Here is a 20,653-nt window from a genome sequence, read left to right as displayed (position 1 = left end):
GTTACTTATCTGTATAACATATTTGTTAATGTTCTGAGATAAAATTGTTGTGCATTCTCCTTTGTGTCCGCTCCCCCCGTCTGCATTAGCGCTCGGATTCTAGCGCTGCGCTTTTGCCCTCTTCACCGATCTTATGGTGAATGGACTTACTTAATTTTTAACTTCACTCACTGCACTCTGCCCTGTGTTGGCAGTTTTAGATTCCTCTTTCCTGCGGTGACTGGCCGATTCTAAGGCCAATATTCCACGGGTCCTGGGCTGAGTTAATCAGCAGCAGCCATTTTGGGTAGGGCTCCCCACTCCTGGCGCTCTAGTCGCCACTATATAAGCAGAGCATACACTTCAGTCGCGAGATTGCTGCTTATTTGACCCCTAAGGCTTGAGCCGGGTGGTTGCATTATTTTAATAATCTGAGATAAAATTGTTGTGCATTCTCCTTTGTGTCCGCTCCCCCCTCTGCATTAGCGCTCGGATTCTAGCGCTGCGCTTTTGCCCTCTTCACCGATCTTATGGTGAATGGACTTACTTAATTTTTAACTTCACTCACTGCACTTTGCCCTGTGTTGGCAGTTTTAAATTCCTCTTTCCTGCGGTGACTGGCCGATTCTAAGGCCAATATTCCACGGGTCCCGGGCTGAGTGAATCAGCGGTGGCCATTTTGGGTAGGGCTCCTCACTCCTGGAGCTCTAGTCGCCACTATATAAGCATACGGCCATGACTCCGCGCAGCGGACGCATTCAGCGGGCGCGCCGTACTCGCGCCGGAGTCAAGCCAGAGTCCAGCCCGTCAGCGCCCGTCCACGACCGGACGGGGCTCGGTGCTGGACCCCCTGGTTCATTTGTACCCTTCGACATGGTGGGAACTAACAGGTACAGCTCACACTATACTAAACAGGAACTACTATCTCTATGTCCGAAACTTAAAGATAGCTGCTACCATACTTTACAGGCTGACTCTTTACCTCTCTTCTGTGAGACCTGCAATTACACTTCTCAATTCTCGAAGAGGGAAAAGCGAGAGACAGCTAAGTTAAAAATGTCGCTACTGAACTGTAGATCTATGAAGAAACATAAAATAGAGATACATGATTTACTGACAGAGAGTGGCCCTGATGTGCTGTTTCTAACTGAGACGTGGCTAGACGAAGCTTCGTCGCCTGAAGCTCTCGAAGCCATTCCCTCAGGCTATTGCCTGCTCAGATTAGACAGACAGAGACAGAGAGGTGGGGGGGTTGCTCTTATCTATAAGACAGAATTAGAATGTACCTTACAGAAGACTACGCTACCTAATAGCGAGAGTGGTTTCTTCACAATAAAAGCAGGACCCAAAAACATCATTAACGGACTGCTTATACACCGCCCGCCCGGAGGGGCAGCACAGTTCTGTGACCAACTTACAGAACTGATAACCCAGCCGGCACTTCGATACAAAAAATTTCTTATTTTGGGTGACCTTAACCTTCACTTTGAAAATACTGAATGGGGGGAGGCACAGGCTGTGGCAGAAGCATTGAAATCCCTAGAGCTCAACCTACAATCTAAGTCCCCCTCGCACCAATTAGGGCATCTTTTGGACCCTATCTTTGCTAACTGGGAGGGTATTAAGGTCTCCTCCCCGATCAGAACGATTTGGTCTGATCATTTTATCATTCCGTTCGAAATAGAAGGTATCCCCTCAGAAATTAGAACTAACAAACCCTTACCCCAGAAACGTTGAGACTGGAAGAAATTCAAGCAGGAGACCTTTAAACTTGCCCTACTTGAGAAACCCCCGCCCCCTAGCAACACTTTGCAGGAGGCGTGGAATAGTTACGAAAAATGGGTGTCCAATGCGTTGGATATGGTGGCACCCTGGACACTCAAACCTCCCGCAAGACAGACCCAAACTGCCCCTTGGTTCTCTAAAGAACTCAAAGTAGCCAAAGCAAAATGCAAACATTGGGAAAGATACTGGAGGAAAAGTTACAATCCAGAATGTAAGTCACATTATAGAACAGAACTAAAAAAATATCATAAACTTGTAAGATCAGCTAAAGGCGCCCACTTTAAGGGTAGAATAGAATCTGTCGACAACCCCACTAGGGAACTCTTTGCCATTTATAAAGAACTAACGGTCCCGACCAGACTCGAAATCCAAGACACCTACTCCAGCGAGCTATGTGACTCCATAGCTGACCATTTTGTTGGCAAGGTCGACAAAATCCATGCCACCTTCACAGACGACGTTGAACCTTTGAGTAAACATGTGGAATCAAGAGACAACTCTACCATTAAACCTCGTCTGACATGCTTTAAGGTACCAGATAGGCAGGAATTGCTGAACATTGCTAACAGCATACAGTCTGGTTCCCCCTGTGACGTGAGTCCCCCCAATCGCTGTAAGGGAGTCTTGGAGAGTATGATCGATTAGATTACACATATCGTCACTCTTTCTTTCCAAGAATGCCATGTGCTTGATGCATGGAAAACAGCCCAGGTTATCCCTCTGAAAAAAAAAACCAATGTCCACATCTCCCAACTTCAAAGTCTTCGTCCCATCTCCCTTCTTCCCTTCTGTACGAAAATAGTGGAAAAAATGGTAAATGGGCAACTCATAAAATATCTGGAGGAGGAATCCCTCCTCCACCCCACACAATCGGGGTTCAGAGCCGGCTACTCTACGGAGTCAGCCGTTCTCTATTCCACTGAGTGTCTTAGACAGATGGTGGATGAAGGACAGACAGCAGCGTTGGTTCTATTAGACCTCAGTGCAGCTTTTGACACCGTGTCGCACACAACGCTGCTGTCCCGCCTCTCAGATATGGGAGTGGAGGGATCTGCCCATGCCTGGTTAAAATCTTTCCTAGAAAATAGGAGTTTTCAGATGCACTGTCCCCCTTTCAAATCTTCCCCCCGGAAGCTGAGACATGGGGTTCCACAGGGCTCTAGCCTGAGCCCTACTTTGTTCAATCTCTGTATGGAACCCCTGGCTCATATAGTTGAAGCTTTCGGGGTGGATATTGTCACTTATGCTGACGATACCCAACTGATGATCAAGCTTACGCTCGACCACACGGAAGATGCTACTAACTTTTCCAAATGCTTGTCATCAGTGGCAACATGGATGAATAACAACTGTCTGCGCCTGAACGGCGAAAAAACAGAACTTTTGATTGTTGGTAAATCCCCCTCTGCCTGGTCGCACATGTGGTGGCCTACTGAATTGGACAATATTCCCTCTCCCACGGACTCTGTCAGAAATCTTGGAGTGATGCTTGACTCGGACCTCTCTTTCAAATCTCAAGTTAGTAAAGTTACGGGAAGGTGTTTCAGCATATTGAAATCCCTCCGTAAAGTCCTTGACCTTCTCCCCATCAACGCCAGGAAGACACTTGTCCACGCCTTAGTCACACCCCACCTTGACTATGGCAATGCCCTGCTCCTAGGTTTAAGTAAAAAAGGCCTGCACCAACTACAGTGCGTGCAAAACGCTGCTGCCCGCCTGGTACTTAACCTGCCTTGTAGAGCATCTGGGAAGACTGCTCTAGCGAAACTTCACTGGCTTCCGGTCAAGGAACGCATTCAATTCAAAGCTTTATGTTTACACACCGCATCGCCAGGGCAAAGGCCCAGGCTATCTGCAAAAGCTCCTCACAATTCACCGCCCCACTCGGAATCTGAGGTCGACCGGAGATATGTTGTTTAAACTCCCCCGTACCCGCAGAGCCAGGATGGGTGGTCGTTCTTTCAGATATCTGGCTCCTAAACACTGGAATGAACTGCCGCTTGACCTCCGAATGGAACCTTCAGAAACCAGATTCCGTGCAAAACTTAAAACTCAGCGGTTTCCAGTCAAATAATTCACCCTCTTCTCTTTGACCTTGGCTTTCTTTTTCTCTAGCATCTTCCTTTTGAGAAATAGTAGCAATCTAGCGCGGGGACACACTGTTCTGAGTGTAGCCAGGCGCTCTAGAAAAGGCTTCATTATTATTATTATTATTATTTTTATTAACTACTGCATGCTTTAGAAGACTATTGTGCTGTATTTAATTGGTACAGGATGGTACTAAAAGGTGTCCAGCTGTTGTCCTTTATGTTGTGGCTTATGTTAGCAGTCTTTCTTTTTGATAACAAGACCATCACCACTGAGTGGCATTCATCTTGTGGAGGGTTTCTGTAGATGTTAAATGTGTTAGGTCATTAGAACAGAAGGCCATAGCCCCTCTGAGAGTTAGGTAGCTGAATTATTTTTTTGGCTCTATAATTTGCTCTTTGCATTATCGGTGAGAATGCTGACTGTAGTAATTACAGCACTAATGTGTGACAATAGGGGTACCCCTGCATACATTTCCTAAATCAGGGTAAATGACTATGTGTGAGTAAACTATTTAGGAAATGGATGAAAAGTGGACCTAGAAACATATAGAAACACTATAGGACCAGAAAGAAAGAGATCATTGTTTCAAAAATATAAATTTTTATTATTTTTATGAAATTAGATTATAGTAGGGACATGTATATTTTCATAAATATTATAAGAAAAGATAAATGACATACAATCTTAGTCATAATGAAGGTACATCTATAATTCCATGTATGTAAATGTAAATGTAAATGTAGTATACTTGTAAAGCGCACAGCTGCCCCAGCAACGGGGCGTCCCGGCGCTGTATAACTCTGGGGAACCCGTCCTGGCTTTCCCTGTGGGATGGTCCCTTGCTGGGAGTCCCCAAGGTGGAGCCAGGCATCCCCGGAATTGGGGGGGCCGTTGTGGAGATTAGGCAAGCTAATGCCCAGAGTTGCCGAGTGGAACCCCTGATTAGAGTAAGCACCGAAGCGAGAATTATCGAGTCCGCTGACCAAGGTCCACGACCCTGCCGCGTCGGGAATTGAACCCTGGTCCCAGGCTGACTTCTGCTCTCAGGCCTGCTGCCTCTAACCAGTGAGCCACACTACTCCACTGATGTATGACCTATGCATGATGTACAAAATACTTATATTGTTGTTTTAGGAACTAATCCTACATACTTATCCATTCACACATGGCCTTATTTAAATGATTAGACATATATCAAACATGATGTTGTCGAAATAAGACATGGATAGGTGTACCAAATATAGATGACTTTAAAAAAAAAAGAAGAAAAATGTATTAATCACAAGTGGAGTAAAAAGACATGGTCATGGCTGTCATAGTTCATGTCTACGCCCGTTTCGGCTCGACGCCTTCATCAGATAGCCATGATGGTCTAAGAAGATCTTGACATATACAGAAAGTCAATTCACTATGTGATTGCAGTGAGAGACTGGTAGGGACAATAATAGTGGAAAAGATACCTATAGTAGATGTCATCCTGTGATAATATTAAAATGTAGCATGATGTGTTCAGAAACGTAACCGTCAATCTCTTTGATTTAATGGTCGAAGAAAGAACAAATCTTTGGGAAACTGTGGCTGGTGCCGAAAGTCAGGTCTTGGCACTTACCAGCAAGAGACGGGCACCGTGCATGGGCGGCGCAGTCTCGAGCACAACTAATCCACATCACAGGACACTGCAACAGCATCAAAATCAATATGTTCAGGATTCTCGTCTCATGAAATCGAGACCTGACTTTTGGCACCAGCCACAGTTTCCCAAAGATTTGTTCTTTCTTCGACCATTAAATCAAAGAGATTGACAGTTACGTTTCTGAACACATCATGCTACATTTTAATATTATCACTGGATGAGATTAAAAACTGAGACCCATAGTAAGTAGCATTATTAAACATCTACTATAGGTATCTTCTCCACCCTTAGTGTCCCTACCAGTCGCTCACTGCAATCACACAGTGAATTGACTTTATGTATATGTCAAGATTTTTTTAGACCATCATGGCTACCTGATGAAGGCGTCGAGCCGAAACACGCGTAGACATGAACTATGATACCCATGACCATGTCTTTTTACCCCACCTGTGATGAATACATTTTTCTTTTTTATTAAAAGTCATCTATTTTTGGTACACATATCCATGTCTTATACCGACAACATCATGTTTGATATATTTCTAATCATTTAAATTAGGCCATGTGTGAATGGATAAGTATGTATGATTAGTTCCTAAAACAACAATATAAGTATTTTGTACATCATGCATAGGTCATACGTGGAATTATAGATGTACCTTCATTATGACTAAGATTGTATGTCATTTATCTTATAATATTTATGAAAATATACATGTCTCTACTATAATCTAATTACATAAAAATAATAAAACTATATAATTTTGAAATAAATTCTCTTTCTTTCTGGTCCTATAGTGTTTCTATAATTTTCTAGGTCCACTTTTCATCCATTTCCTAAATAGTTTACTCACACAAAGTAATTACAGCACGTTCCTGTCTTTCTTTATATGCTGGTTTTCATTGTTATTTATTTCTGGTTTTGTGTTAATAGAATAGCATGTAGAAATGTGAACCCACATTTCGATAACACGGTAAACCTTACTAGAAGTCACTTTAAGGAAACAATTCACATCTTTAAACATCAATCGTCTGCTGCATGTCTCAGACTGAATTTGCCAATCATTTTTCCAACAAGCTATAATTTCTTAGAGAAGATATTGATAATCTCCCTTACTACAGCACTGCTGTACCCACTTTTGCTCCGATGCAAACACCTACTGACTGCAACTCTTTTACCACAAAGGCCCTCATAGGGTGTTTGGACAAAATATAAGTCCAAAATACTGTGTGGACGATTTATCATGTCAAGAATATTGAGAGCAATAAAATTGTGAAGGTAAATTTCGAGAGACAACCAACTTTTCAGTATACTTAACTCCACATATATGTACCTTAATGATATATATATCTTCAAGGTACGTAGATGTAGAGTTAAGAACATTAAATCTATATTTACCTATTTGCACTTACCATCTCAATATTTTGATCCTCGATATTTTTGACAAGATATTCTGTCCAAACTACATTTGTGTACTCAATATTCTGTCAGTGATCCCCTTCTATACGTCTATAAAGATAGCTCAGAAATTAGAACCTCCTGTTATGCAAACAATCATATCCCTGCAACCAAGTCCAGAGAACTCTGAGATTTCTTAACATCCAGTTGGCTAACTTGTATAATTTTCTTGCTCCAAGCATGCATAGTACTGGAACTGCCTAAAATCGGTCATGTATGACCTCTCATGAAGAGGATGGATGCTGAGTCCCTCCAAAACTTTCAATTTCAGACCAATTAGCAGACTGCTTTAATATCACTAACTTTCTTGAAAAAGGCATTTCATATTGACCGAATGCTCACATTAATATCAACAAAATCCTGGGCTCCTTACAGTCAAGATTCAGATCAAACCACAACACAGCGATCAGTGTCCTCAAGACTGTCGATGAGTCCCTCCAACTTCAAAACAAAGGAGAATCTTGACTCGTAGAACCAGTCAGCCTCATCTCTGGCTTGCATTCCATGAAGAAAGCATCAATTGAATTGGCCCTTGCCTCAACTGATTTTACTATTATCTCTCAAACTGTTTCTAGCAAGTGAGGATTGGGAACTCAATGTCCACCCTCATCACGTCACTCTTTGGAGTTTCACAAGGGTCTGTTTTGGCTCCCATCGTTTTCGCCTTAAATGTAGAGTCTCGGGGGAGGACTGATGCAAAAACATTGTGTCACCTTCCACCAGTATGCAGGTGACATCAAGATTTTCTAGAAGAGTAGCTGACCCTAATAAACAGCCTAACTGATATACAAAATCGAATGTGCCTCATGAATTCGGAACTAAACTCTCAGAAAATGTAAAGTGTTTTTATTTCCACCAAATCCAGCAACAAATCACCAACAAAATGGCTGGAGAACTAGAAACTGTAAGCATCTCTATAAAACCTCGGCTAAGTCAGGATATGTCTCACTGGCTTCTAAATTTAGCCTTGAATTGCACATTAAAGCAACTGCTACTTGTGCTTCTTTCCATCTTACACCATTAGGAATATCAGGCACTTGGCTCCTAGCCCGGATTTCAGATACTTTGTTCAAGCACTAGTCTTCTCCAGAACCAAATATTGCAATGCCAGATTTAGTGGTCACCTCAAGTAGACCGACTTGCACCTCTAAAAGCTGTCCTTCACTGTGATGGCCCAACTCATTGCTGGAAAGAACAAATTCGATTATGTGAAAATGACACAAAAATCACTAAACTGGTTACGGTTGAGTACCTGTAGCATAATCAAGTCTGCCTTCATTACATATAAGGCCCAATGACCTTCAGTTTCCACCTCTGAACATGCATGAAATCCCTATTAACTGGGTTACACCCCACTCACTCCTTTGGGCTGTTAAAACAATGTAAAGCAGTTACTGTGGTTCAGGTAGTCGTATGACCTACAGATTGGCCATGTTATCTTCTGTGCTACTGGGTTCGAGACTTTCCACATGCCTTGCGATGCTGTGCCTTTGATCCTTAATGATGTCAAATGATGCTTACGTTTTTTTGTGTGTGTTGATTGTTGCTTTGCATTAATGCCCCACAGTTGCCAATCCATGCTACTTTGGGTATGCTAGATTTATCTTTTTTTTTTAATTTGTACATCTGTTTCTCTTAGAAAGCACCCTGACACTGTCTAGGGAGGTCAACTAGCACTACTTATAATCATAATACATTTGTTTTTTAAAAATAGTGTTCAACAGACCTACAACTGTACCAGGAAATCATGAATAGATAAGAGGTGTTGTGAAACGACAAAGACATGTTGCAAATTGAAAACAGAGATAAACTGTGTAGAAAATACACCATTTTTGAAAAACAAAAACACCAGTACATAAGGTCTAAACAGCCAAGAGGTTGAAGTCATACTGTCAGTAGGATAGAATGGGATTTCTTATTGTGGGGCTTAGTGAATAAATAAACTTGATGAGGAATAAAAAGCAAGGACGTTGCCACAGATAGTACTCTTACAAATCATTGCTTAATAGAACCTATTGTACTCAGGCCATGCAGGCCAAGTTAAGTGAAGGCGGTTGTACAGGGACTCCTAAAACGACCAACAGTGGCACATTAACCAATCGTAAATTGCTTTCAAATACCTGTTCAGAGGCAATTCCAGATTTAGATGAGTGCATCTATCCAACTAAGTAGCAATTTGCTTCCTTCGTAGGAAAAGCAGAGTTTTACCAAGGAACTTTTCACATAAGACGGTTCTTTCTGAAGAAATGCATTCCTTTTAGTTGGTTTAAAGCATTTTGCAGAAAGTTTGAAATGGATATGTAGGCCATTGACTTTGCCAAAGCTCAATCCATAGGCTAACCCGTGATTGGTACTACCTGTGCTTCTGGAGTAGGTCTGTCTAAGAAGTAAGGTGGCAAGGGGACAGTGATCATCTATGGCTCACACATGCAGAATAGAGTTGGAGAACTTTATTCTGTCATTGAGAAAGATACCCCGACTTGTGTGTGGAGATTTTAGTTGCTTTTGTGGCCTGTACCTTTCATTGTGAGAACAGATTATCCACTCCTGAAAGCCTTATTCACCGCAAATGGCACTGAGTATATTCAAACAGTTGTTCTGATTGTAGGTGTTCTTGTTTGACATGGAGTTACGTGACAGATGTAAGGAATTTGGTGATCACTGAATTTACACATGGACAAGTCTTAGATCTAGGAGGATGAGAAAGAGGATAATTTGTTGCAGGTGTTTTAAGTTACAGACCTCGTTGTTGAGAAGGAAGATTGTAATGAGACCATGGCAGAAGATAAGAAACATAGAAAGTGTATGAAACTTGTTAGATGGGGATTGTCAAAAACAGTTAATGGGTAATGGAGTTGAACCTTACCAGACTGTTAAATTTGAATTAAAGAGGATTTGAGGGGTGTTCTCTATTGAGAACAGAATGCCACTCATCGATAGAGGAAAAAGCTTGAGACTTGAGCATAAAAGCTCACTTAGGAATTGAGTACCAAACAGAAGTTGGTTTATGACTTCAAAGTCAATACCACATGTTCTTCAACTGTATGGATGATCAGATGACAGTGAACATGATAGGTCATCCTTATACGAATCAATGATCTTGTTGATAGACTTACTACAATGACCAATGAGAAGTTCTCTATCTTCAGGTGAGGACTTCACATGAAAGAAATACTTGTTTAGTGGGAAGCTGAATACTAAGATGTTTGTGCCGAGTATATTGTGTACAAATAGATAAAAGTGTCCTAATACAAAGAGTGAAACTGTTTAACTCCAGGTGAAAGAAGCAATGTTGTATCTACAAGGCAGACAAGAAGACTAGTTATAGATAATATAGTCTAGAATCTTACTCACACATCTAAGAGTTTTGGTCCACTGTCCAACAAGGACAAAATGCGAGATGGATGTATGGCACATGCACTGATAGCAGTGAAGTAATGTGCAAAACCTTCATACAGTATGAGGGACGAATTGCATGTGGGTGGCCTAGAAGGTACAATGTACAGCCAACAAATCTGGATACTGTTTATATGGTGATGTTGTCCTTCATCTCTGTGGTGTGTTGAAAGGAAGGAGATCTGACGAGTCTTGTGCTTGTATGGTGTATCTACAAGTATGTGTGGGTGAGTTGTGATATTATTTTCGTAATAAAATCAGTTTATGTTATGGTTCTGATATGGTCCAAAGTGGAAAGCGATAGAACGATATTTGGGTCTCAGTATAGTGGCTGAGAGGCCAGTCGGTGTGTGCTGTAGGAGTCAGGTGGCCTTTCTTTGTATTCCCGGCCAAGAATAGCACTTCACAGAACAATCTGATGATGATTTCATGGTTAGTCATCCTTGCAGTCCTCAACCCTGTCTTTTATTCATATCCATTGATAACATTTGGGAACGGGGATCACCATCCCCCTGGGAGTCCCTTGAATAGGGCATCTTTCTCTCTCCACCTCAGTCTCAAACCTCAGCTTAAGAGCTAGTTTATCACGTATTTTCTGCTTCATTATTGCCTTATAAAAACTTATGTGCTCTGAAAATAGAGGTTGTGTTGGTGAAAGAGTACTTTTAGGGGTGAGGTACTGTACCAAATCACAACTCTCTGAATACTCTAACCCAAATCAGAGAATAAAGACATGAGGACAGTAGTGTAGCTAGGACGTTCGCCTCCCGTGGCGGTCAGCCTTTGCCGCCTGCAGCGTATGTAACAGCAGTGGAGGTTCGGGCGAACGAATCCTGCGTTTGCCACCCCAGACCGCAGGTAAGAGCGGGGTGGTGTTGGGGGTTGTAGTGTTGGGATGTATGACGTTACAACGCATACTTTTGCAACGCATACCTTTACAACGCATTTTTACAACGCAACATCCATTACATTGCATTCCATTACAACGCATGCCATTACAACAAATTTTTAAAAACTACCTTTACAACGCATTCCATTACAAAGCATACTACCTTTACAACGCATACCAATACAACGCATAACATTACATTGCATGTTTGGTAAGTATTGGATAGTGTAGGGGTAAAAATTACTATTCTAACTCTAGGGGGTGCAACAGTAGGGTAAGTGTTGGATAGTGTAGGGGTAAAAATTACTATTCTAACTCCAGGGGGTGCAACAGTAGGGTAAGTGTTGGATGGTAATGTTATGCGTTGTAATGGTATACGTTGTAATGACTGCGTTGTAATGACATGCGTTGTAGTGGTATGCGTTGTAGTTCCATGCGTTGTAATGGTTGCGTTGTAATGGCATGCGATGTAATGGATGTTGCGCTGTAAAAGTTTCATTGTAATGGTAGTGCATTGTAAAATTTGCGTTGTAAAGGTTGTTTCCCTAGTGTTGGGCCACAGGCCCACATGATGCAAATAACGGACACCGACACCGGGTAGTATATGACAGTATCTGGCCAACAGCACGTGCACCTGGGCCCTTTTATTGGCGGGGCCACGTCACTCGTGACACCTGTGATGGATGGGTGTGGGGGTGCGGTGTGTCCAGCCCTCGAGGGTGTGGCTGGGAGGACAGCTTCCTGCGGGACACTAGAACGTGTCCCGCAGGACACTACATTCCTCCCCAACTTTATTGAGGAACAAACAAAGTGTTAGTCCAACCTGTGCGGGCAAAACAAACAGTTAACTAAATACCACAGGGTCCCTCAGTCTCTAGAGTCAGGTGGCAGGACATCAGACAAGGGCTGGTGACTTTGCTTGCAGCAGAACCTTCTCGACGGGCACCCGTAGTTTAACCTGAGGGGCTCAGGACACGATAGCTGCCTTGGTGACGTCCTCTGCATACCGTCAGTTCACTGACAATGACATGTCTTGCTGTCTTGCACGGCTTCCACTTTGCTGACGTCGGTGATGGTCTGTGGCGAGTTCTAACAGTTCCTTTTAGTGGGTTGCGTCGTGACCATGGACGGAGTCCCAAGTGAGAATTCACAGAGGTGTTGCTGGACCGACTGTCCCTGTTGACTTGCTTGGCTGTGACCAGTAACCTGTCGGTGGGACAATGTCTCTCCTTGCTCTCCCGCCTGGGGAGGCCCGTCATCGGAGTTGCTGTGGGACTGTAGGAGGGCTGTGCTGGGGGCCGCTTGTGTGCCATCTGGGGGCAACTGCAGGACCGCTGAGGAGCCGTTACTTAGCCGCACGCACAACCCTCATGGGTGGATGTGTCTGGGCCAAGACTTGCACTCGCTGCCGCGGTTTCGGTGTAGGCCAGGTTCACAGGTTGCTTCTGATTTCTTTTAGTCGGCTAGTGTGGCAACGGTGTCAGACTCGAGTCCATCGGTACTCAGGGAGTGGTGTTTGACGCATGTGCTGATGGCTGGCGTGATGGCGGTTGCCAGCCATGTGGTGAGTCGGAGTGACAGGTGGTGGTGACTTGCTGGCAGAGTTTGGATGTCAGGAGGGACTTAGCAGCCAGGTGACTCCGCTTTGTTGAGGTTGATTTCGGTGGCGGCTTGACACGTAGAGTGTACGGATCTCTCTCTTGCCTGTTTTGGGGCCACTGCCGACTCCATCTTGAGGCGGTGTGAGGGCGTGCACTCAGTGCTGATCTTTACCCATGGGATCTGCGGACAGGAGCAGGGATGCCTTTTGACTTAGACTGCCAACGCTCGGGGCTGGACGGTCGCCTGGGGAAGCGTTGGGATGAAACGCAGTTGGCCCTTGCTGCGGCTTATGTTCGGTTCATCCGTGAGGCTGTATCCTGGGATGTCGGTCCGCCTTGGTGGCTTTCTGGTATGTCAGGGTGTGCTCTTGGCTTGCGGCGAGTCCTCGGTCTTCTCCCTTTGTTGGTCTAGTCAGCTCTCCTGTGTTCCTCCGATTTTCAGGGTGAAAGGGCTGTCACTCTATTTTTTCTTCAAGGGCGTTGGGCTTGGACCTCGGGGCGGCGATGTCATTCTGCCGGCTTCTGCTTTCACTCCGGCATGCTCCTTGCTTGGCCTGGCGCAGGTCACTGCCGACTCTGTCCTGGGGTGGTGCGAGGGAGGATGCTGTGTTGCCTTCGGCCCACTGCGGGGCTCCGCTTGTGCAGTAGAGATGTGACTGCTCTCTGTGGTGCGTTCAGCAATGCTTCCTTGTGGAGATGTCTCTATCTCCCGGGCGCTTGCCTGTGCTGTCAGGTTCCCTGGCTCAGTTTTCTGCGCGGCTCTGACTCTGCATGCTTTGTCCTCTTCCTGGGTGCTCTCTTATGGCCCTTGGTGTGCCGGTGGTGTGGCTGGCGGTTGTGCCCGTTCACCAGTGTTAGCGGTGATGGTGGTGACGTTGGGCAGCCATGTGTGGCACATGCTCTGCACCAGCCTTTTTTGTGCTTGTACTGGGGGGGTTGCCTTGAGACTTTGCTGTCTGGTTGGTCTTCCACTCTTGCTAGTGGGGGTTGTCTTTGGTGTTGCTGCTTGAGGTTGGTCAGTGCTTGCTTAGGCTGGAGGAGCTTCGGGCTTCCTGGGGGCCCTTGGTGATGTGTCACCATCTTTCTCCTTTGAAAGTCTAGGCAGCCCCTAGGGGTGGGGCGCAATGTACCCTGTCATTGTGTGCTTCTTTTGGGGCTTGCCATCTTCCTGGGCGTTGCTGCCTAGGGACAGACACTGTAGGCCCCTCATATACAAGGGTTGTAAGCGTTTATTCCTCCTTTCCCAAATTATTCTATTCCAATCCCATCAATGGGAACATTTTCCTTAGATATTACAGTACCAGTTGGTTGATGTGAGCAAATTTCTTTTTATTAGTGTTCACTCAAGATTTCCTTCTTTAATGCTCATTTTTCATTTATCCACTAAGCAGTTGATTCATACTGCATAGGACAGAACAGCCGACACGTGTTTCGCCCTGTTTGGCGAGTGGAGCCAGGGCTTTCTCAAGGCTATTTTTTAGTCTTTTCGTCAAACAGCACAACATTGTTTAAAAGCAAAGTCACATGAAACATCCGTAGTCCTATCAAAAAATTTCAGAAACGGCCGTACGTCGGTAAAAAGGTCCCTGTGTAAATCCGCTTTGTCCTCTTCCTGGGTGCTCTCTTCTGGCCCTTGGTGTGCCTGTGGTGTGGCTGGTGGTTGTGCCCGTTCACCAGTGGTAGCGGGTGATGCGACCTCTTTACTGGTGGTGACATTGGGCAGCCATGTGCGGCACTTGCTCTGCACCAGCCTTTCTTGTGCTTGTAGTGGGGTGGTTGCCTTGAGACGTTGCTGTCTGGTTGGTCTTCCACTCTTGCTAGTGGGGGTTGTATTTGGTGTTGCTGCTTGAGGTTGGTCAGTGCTTGCTTAGGCTGGAGGAGCTTTGAGCTTCCTGGGGGCCCTTGGTGATGTGTCACCATCTTTCTCCTTTGAAGGTCTAGGCAGCCCCTTGGGGTGGGGCGCAATGTATCCCGTCATCGTGTGCTTCTTTTGGGGCTTGCCATCTTCCTGGGCTTTGCTGCCTAGGGACAGACACTGTAGGCCTCTCATATGCTTTCTTCTGGCAGGGCAGCTGGAGGACATCAGTTCTTGTGCTGGCTGAGCTTTGCAGCCTCAGTTCTCCTTGAGCAAGGGCGGTGCAGAGATGTAGATGTCATTACCTTAGCCTCAGTCGGGGCGACTGCATGGAGGGACTCCGGTAAGTGTTGGCCTTTCTTCACCACATGTTACCTCTCAGTACACAGACAGCTTCTGCCTGGAGGGTGGGCTGTGCTTGACGATGCCAGTGTTGTTAGAGGATCGTAGAGAGCACTGCCATTTCTCCTGGGTGCGGTATCTGCGCACGAGACGGCCAGTGCTATTTCCTTGTTCTAGCTGCTGTCCGTCCTGATAGCTGTGCCGGCACTCTGTAGATGGGGGAAGGAGGTGCAGGAGCCTTCCTTCCTTCCTTGTTTGCATCTTAGGAGCGTGGGGCTGTTCTCTCGAGAAGCTGAGATTGCTTTCTCCTTGGGGCAGCGGGGCGGCTATTGGGTGCTTTTCTGCACCTACGGGGCCTTCGCAGTCATCACATCGCTGTAGGCTGTTCCTCCTCTCGCTGTCCGCTGCAGAAAACCGGCCTGGGGCATGCTGTGCCAGACACGGTAGACCAGAGCTAGTGCGACTTCCTTGCACTTGCCGGCCAGCGCTGCCCTGCCATAGCTTTACCGCACTTCTGACTTGCAAAGGCGAATGGTGGCAGGCAGGGGGCAGCTTGCGGCACCACAGGCGTGGAGCAAAACTATTTTTACGCCCTCACTAACCACTGGGGTGTAAGAGGGCTCATCCACCCATTGCCGTGCCTCTCTCTTATACATGCTGTGACTCACCAGGCGGGCGGCAACGGGAGTCCGGTGCACTGGGATTCCCGAACTATGGGACACAATCGGATTCTTCTCTCCCACCTCAGGGCCGGTCAGCATAGTAGGCTGCTACAGGCGGGGAGCATGTTTCTGCCCACAAGCTCCCAGTAGGTGCGGGGGTGCCTCCTATCAGGGCAACTCTTCCCCCCCCTCAGGAACAGAGAGTCAGCACCCCTCGTGTGCGCGGGGCCAGACCCCCTCATTGCCAATGTAATGTTGAGCCTCAGGCCCATATGATGCAAATTACGGACACTGACACCGGGTAGTATAGGACAGTAACTGGCCACTAGCACATGCACCCATACCCTTTTATTGGGGGGGCCACGTCACTCGTGACACCTGTGATGGATGGGTGTGGGGGTGCAGTGTGTCCAGCCCTCAAGGGAGTGGCTGGGATGACAGCTTCCTGCGGGACACTAGAACATGTCCCGCAGGACACTACAGGGGTCAACCGCTGCCCGTAAAATTTCGGCTACCCAGTGCGGCTCCCTCTTGACCCCCCACCCCCTTGCTTGCCACTTCTTAAGGAAGATGGGGTAGACTAACAAACAAGGAAAAAAGAGAGGCGAGAGTGAAGTGAGACATTATTTGCGCTATTGGCATGTTTTTGCATAACCAGCGCAGTGAATAAACATCTGGAGAGATATGGTAAAGAGAGTCCTCCACAGCCAAGTGTGGCTCAAAATTCAAGATGGTGGATACCTAGTACAATAGGAGCACTGAGCTAAGCCAATTGTAAAAAACCTGCAAGAAAGCTTCTAGTTGTTGATTTAAAAGTAAGATGGAGGTCTGCATGAGTTACAGGCTTGGGAGCCGGAACAGCACAGTGCCTACAGTTCTAGGGCAAGGGCTGACTTTCCACCATGCTTGGAGATCTCTAACAATACTGATAAACTACTTTATATTCCACACCCTATACGTACGCAGAAGGTAGGTAGGCTAACAGAGGTGAGATCCAGACCCCAATCACTAAGTGAAGTACAGCAACACACCATCAAGAACACCATTCGAGGGGCATCACAGTAAGGCACAGAGATATTCTAGTCAGCAACTACTAGATCAGGGGTTGATGTAGCATTTCTGGTAGCAAGGAACCCACAATGTCTATCCTATCACCAGTTGTGGGCAGTCTGTTGGATGCATTACAAAAGAATGAGTCCAAATGGCCATAATAGATGGTCGATTGATTAAGTAAATGAGAACCGAGATAAGGTGAACAGAGACAGCCAACGAGAACTGAAGGAAATCGAGGTTTGAATTAACAAGCCTGAACGAGACACCAAAGAATGACCTGTTATTAAAACGTAGAGATTGTAAATGCTGTGTGACTCCAACAAATATGGGCCTTTGAAGTGGAGGGAGATGACAGCTCACTCTATCTTTATTTTGAATAAGCTGGTTAAGGCTGTTTACCTGGATTAAGGGATTCTGACTGTTTGAGGAGAGCTGTTTCAGAATCAAGGATGTACTCTCATCCACTGGAAAGGACTCGGCAGTAGGACCTACCCGAATCTTCAGCGTATGATAATGGAGAAAGAGTTATTTTATATCAGAAACAATACACACAAAGGACAAGCTGGCCCTCCTAGGAAAGGCATATGATGATGTGAAAGTTATTGAATTATGGGAGTGAGCGCTATAGGCAGATGGGTGATTTCCTAAAAGAGCACTGACCAGAGATGTTTGTGCTTGTATATGCGAAGCAATATGGATGAGAATAACATAAGGTGAATTTATTTGTAAAGCGCACGTTCACCCAGAAGGGTCTCTTCGCACTGAATAATAGATGTTTATTGTTACCCAACACATTGGTACTCATTTTATTGACCTCAGAAGGATGAAAGGCTGTGCGGACATAGCAGGATTTGAGCCTGTGACCACGAGGTCACACGTAAGTCCCTACAGTGGATGCATTAGTCCATTGTGATGAATTTACTACACCCCTCAAAGACTCTGCGAGATGGGAAGGCGGTACGTCTTAATTTGTCTTAGATGTTTATCCAAGGTTGCACCTTTCTTCCATATAATATGCCAATGCCTTGTAATTATTCACTACTGGGTGAATCAGATATTTATATAGGTGATAAATAGGCAAATTATGAGGAACCCTAAAATGGCGCTGTCGGGGATAACACCACCTTTCTATGGTCTGACTTAAAAGAGCAGCTGTCGTAAGACAATTATGTGAGCATCACAAGAGAGGGGCTGTGACTCTTCCCACATTTGGGAGAAAGGAGTGCACATTTTGATTGGGTAGAAGTTGTGTGGTTCCACAAAAAAAGTGCTTGTCATCCACAGCTGTAATCATTTCATTTTGTTTATTTATCTAGCTGTGTGCGTGTCGTGTCATGGTTGGCTGAGGGTCTCTATCTACATATGGCGTTTAGCTATGTGTTTTTTGGGGGTAAACCGCCCTCTGGCCAAACACCTTTTATTGGGGCCAATTTCCTAGGCCCTGTTTGTGGTGCAACTGTTAATCTGTGGGCACGGTCAGGGTTTTCCCAGGGTGCCTGTTTTTCTTTGGGCTAAGCAAGACCCCACCTGTGCCATGTCACTTGATAACCGTGTATTGGGCTTGCAAGGCCTGTCTGACCACTATTTCTGACTTGGGGTTGATTGCGAGGTCACCTTGGGTGAATCCGACAGCAATGATACGAGTTTGTTAGAACTCCTATGAATAATGTGGTGGCCATTGATACAAATTTTACTAACATCCTCAATATTGTGCGTACAGTTGTCAAAACATACATTGATATTGTTTACACCGATATTGACATTGTTATACGTGTTTTGATCTTGACGTACATTGTTTCTACTGGTATCAACATTGTTATTTGTGCATGGATTATGACGTACAATGGTGCATGTGCAAAGTTCATGACATTCATTGACATTGCATTTATGTGTTTTGACATTGTTGTGCAGGGATCGTTTATGGCATACAGTGGCATTGGTTTTATGGGTAGTGCCATTGTCGGGCCTGTACACATCATTGTATGCATCGACATCGTATTCACCCATCCCAACAATTGTTTCTTGTGTTTGGTCTCTTTATTCCTTCCTGATCAGTGTATCTGTCTGAGGTTAAATTTTGCCTGGGCCAATGCTGCCCTTTGAGCTTAAACCTCATAACTTGTAGTGAAAAAGATTCTGAACACCTAAATCACCCCAACCTGGCATGCCCATTAAGGCTAGTTGAATTTGTCAAATTGGTTGGTGACTGCCGACTCCCTTTTGCTGCCTGTTTCTACTCGCCCCCGCAGTCATTCTGACTGGGCCACTTAGACGGACTCTAATTTATCATGAAGTCATTCATCGTTGTCACAACCAGTCTCGCTCTTACTCCTGCATCTATATGCCAAATCTCATCAATCTCATTATGGTCTGACTTGACAATGTAGCTGTCGCCAGGCAATTATGTGAGAGGGGCCTGGGTCCCACTTGTTGGGACACAGGAGTAAATGTTTTGATTGAGCTGAAGTTGTGGGCTTCCAAAATAAAGTGCTTTCCCTCTACACAGCTGTGATCATTTTGTTTATTTATCCAGCTGCCTGAACTTGAACATTTAGGCCTGGGCGATCAACTCTACTCCATTTGGGGAGTTTGCAGAGTTTTCCCACTCTGTGAAGCACACAAAGGGCCAGATGTAGGTAATCCAGATTTACCGATCCTAAAATATTGAATTTTACCGATTCGGTATTTTAGAATCGGTAAATGGGATGTAGGTATTCATTCGGTATTTTTTACCGAATCGGTAAGATTCGGTAAATACTGAATCGGTATTTACCGATTCTGTATTTCCCATTCATCCCTGAATGGGAATTACCGAATCAAAATGGAGAACATATTCAAGGGTAGCAGGGTGTCACTTTGACACCCTGTTGCACCCCTGAATAGTGCATGGGTGCACATGTGGCACACATAGATGCCCTAAGGGCATGTATGTCTGCCACATGGCACTGTTAAAAATTGCTTTTTTCCCGGTTTTTGATATTTACCACCAACTTGTAGTTGGTGGTAAATAACGAATCCTGTAATGAGAAAAACAGTAATTTGAGTGCTCCCTACATTAAGGATTCGGTAATTTACCAAATTGGTATTCTAAGAATTCGTTAATTTACCGATTCCATAAATTACCGATTCGGTAAATTACCGAATCCTACAATTTGGCCTCCTACATCTGAAAAGCCTAATACTGGTCGGTAATGGCCGAAATTCGGTAATTTCGGCCGTTACTGACTGGTATTAGGCTTCCTACATCTGGCCCAAAGTTCTGTAAAACTGGAGCGAATATTTTCCTGGCTCGTGCTTGCAAATGTTAAGTTGGTGAGCACGAGCGATAAAAATCCAACGCTAGACCACCTCCCAGCAAGATTTTTTAGTGCGGAACGTCGCGGATGATTGTTACTGCTCGTGCTTAGAAACCATCTGTTTGCATTGAGGAAGCTGCTGCAAAAGTAGAACATCTACTTGAGTGGCAGAAAGAAGCAGCGCTTTCTTTCATTTTCCAATGCAGGACAAACACCCGGCGCTAAAAATCAGCACGAACAGCATGACCCAACACACTGCTGCTTGCAAAGTTTTTTGATCACTTTGCGGAGTTCCGTGTTGCGGAACTCCATGAACTCCACCCAGGCCTACATTTAGGGGCCCTCGCATGCCATTACAATGCTAACAAAGTGTCATAGATAATTAGAACATTTATGGAATATCTCTCTTGTGGCAGCACTGATGGGCGGATGGCAGTTATTAATGAATATGGGTTTTTAGGTTGGCTTGACAGTGCATTATAAGCCTGACCTATTGGCATTGCCAATGCTTATTTTAAAGAATGTAACTGTCCATTTGAGGAATCTGGAGAGGATGTGACCACCGTTTCAGGTACCTTAATAATGAGACGGGGAGTTCCCTCCTCCTCTGAT

The 20,653-nt window shown here is 45.1% G+C and overlaps 1 protein-coding gene across 1 annotated transcript in view; it reads left to right on the top strand.

Annotated features, from left to right (window-relative positions):
* The window catches only part of IQSEC3 (IQ motif and Sec7 domain ArfGEF 3), a 382,113-nt gene that overhangs the window by 171,853 nt on the left and 189,607 nt on the right, over positions 1–20,653 (top strand). The window lies entirely within an intron of this gene.

Source organism: Lissotriton helveticus, chromosome 1_1, assembly GCF_964261635.1.
Source record: "Lissotriton helveticus chromosome 1_1, aLisHel1.1, whole genome shotgun sequence".
NCBI classification, from domain to species: domain Eukaryota; kingdom Metazoa; phylum Chordata; class Amphibia; order Caudata; family Salamandridae; genus Lissotriton; species Lissotriton helveticus.
Note: the sequence above shows the minus strand (reverse complement) of the source record. Positions and strands in the feature narration are given on the sequence as shown.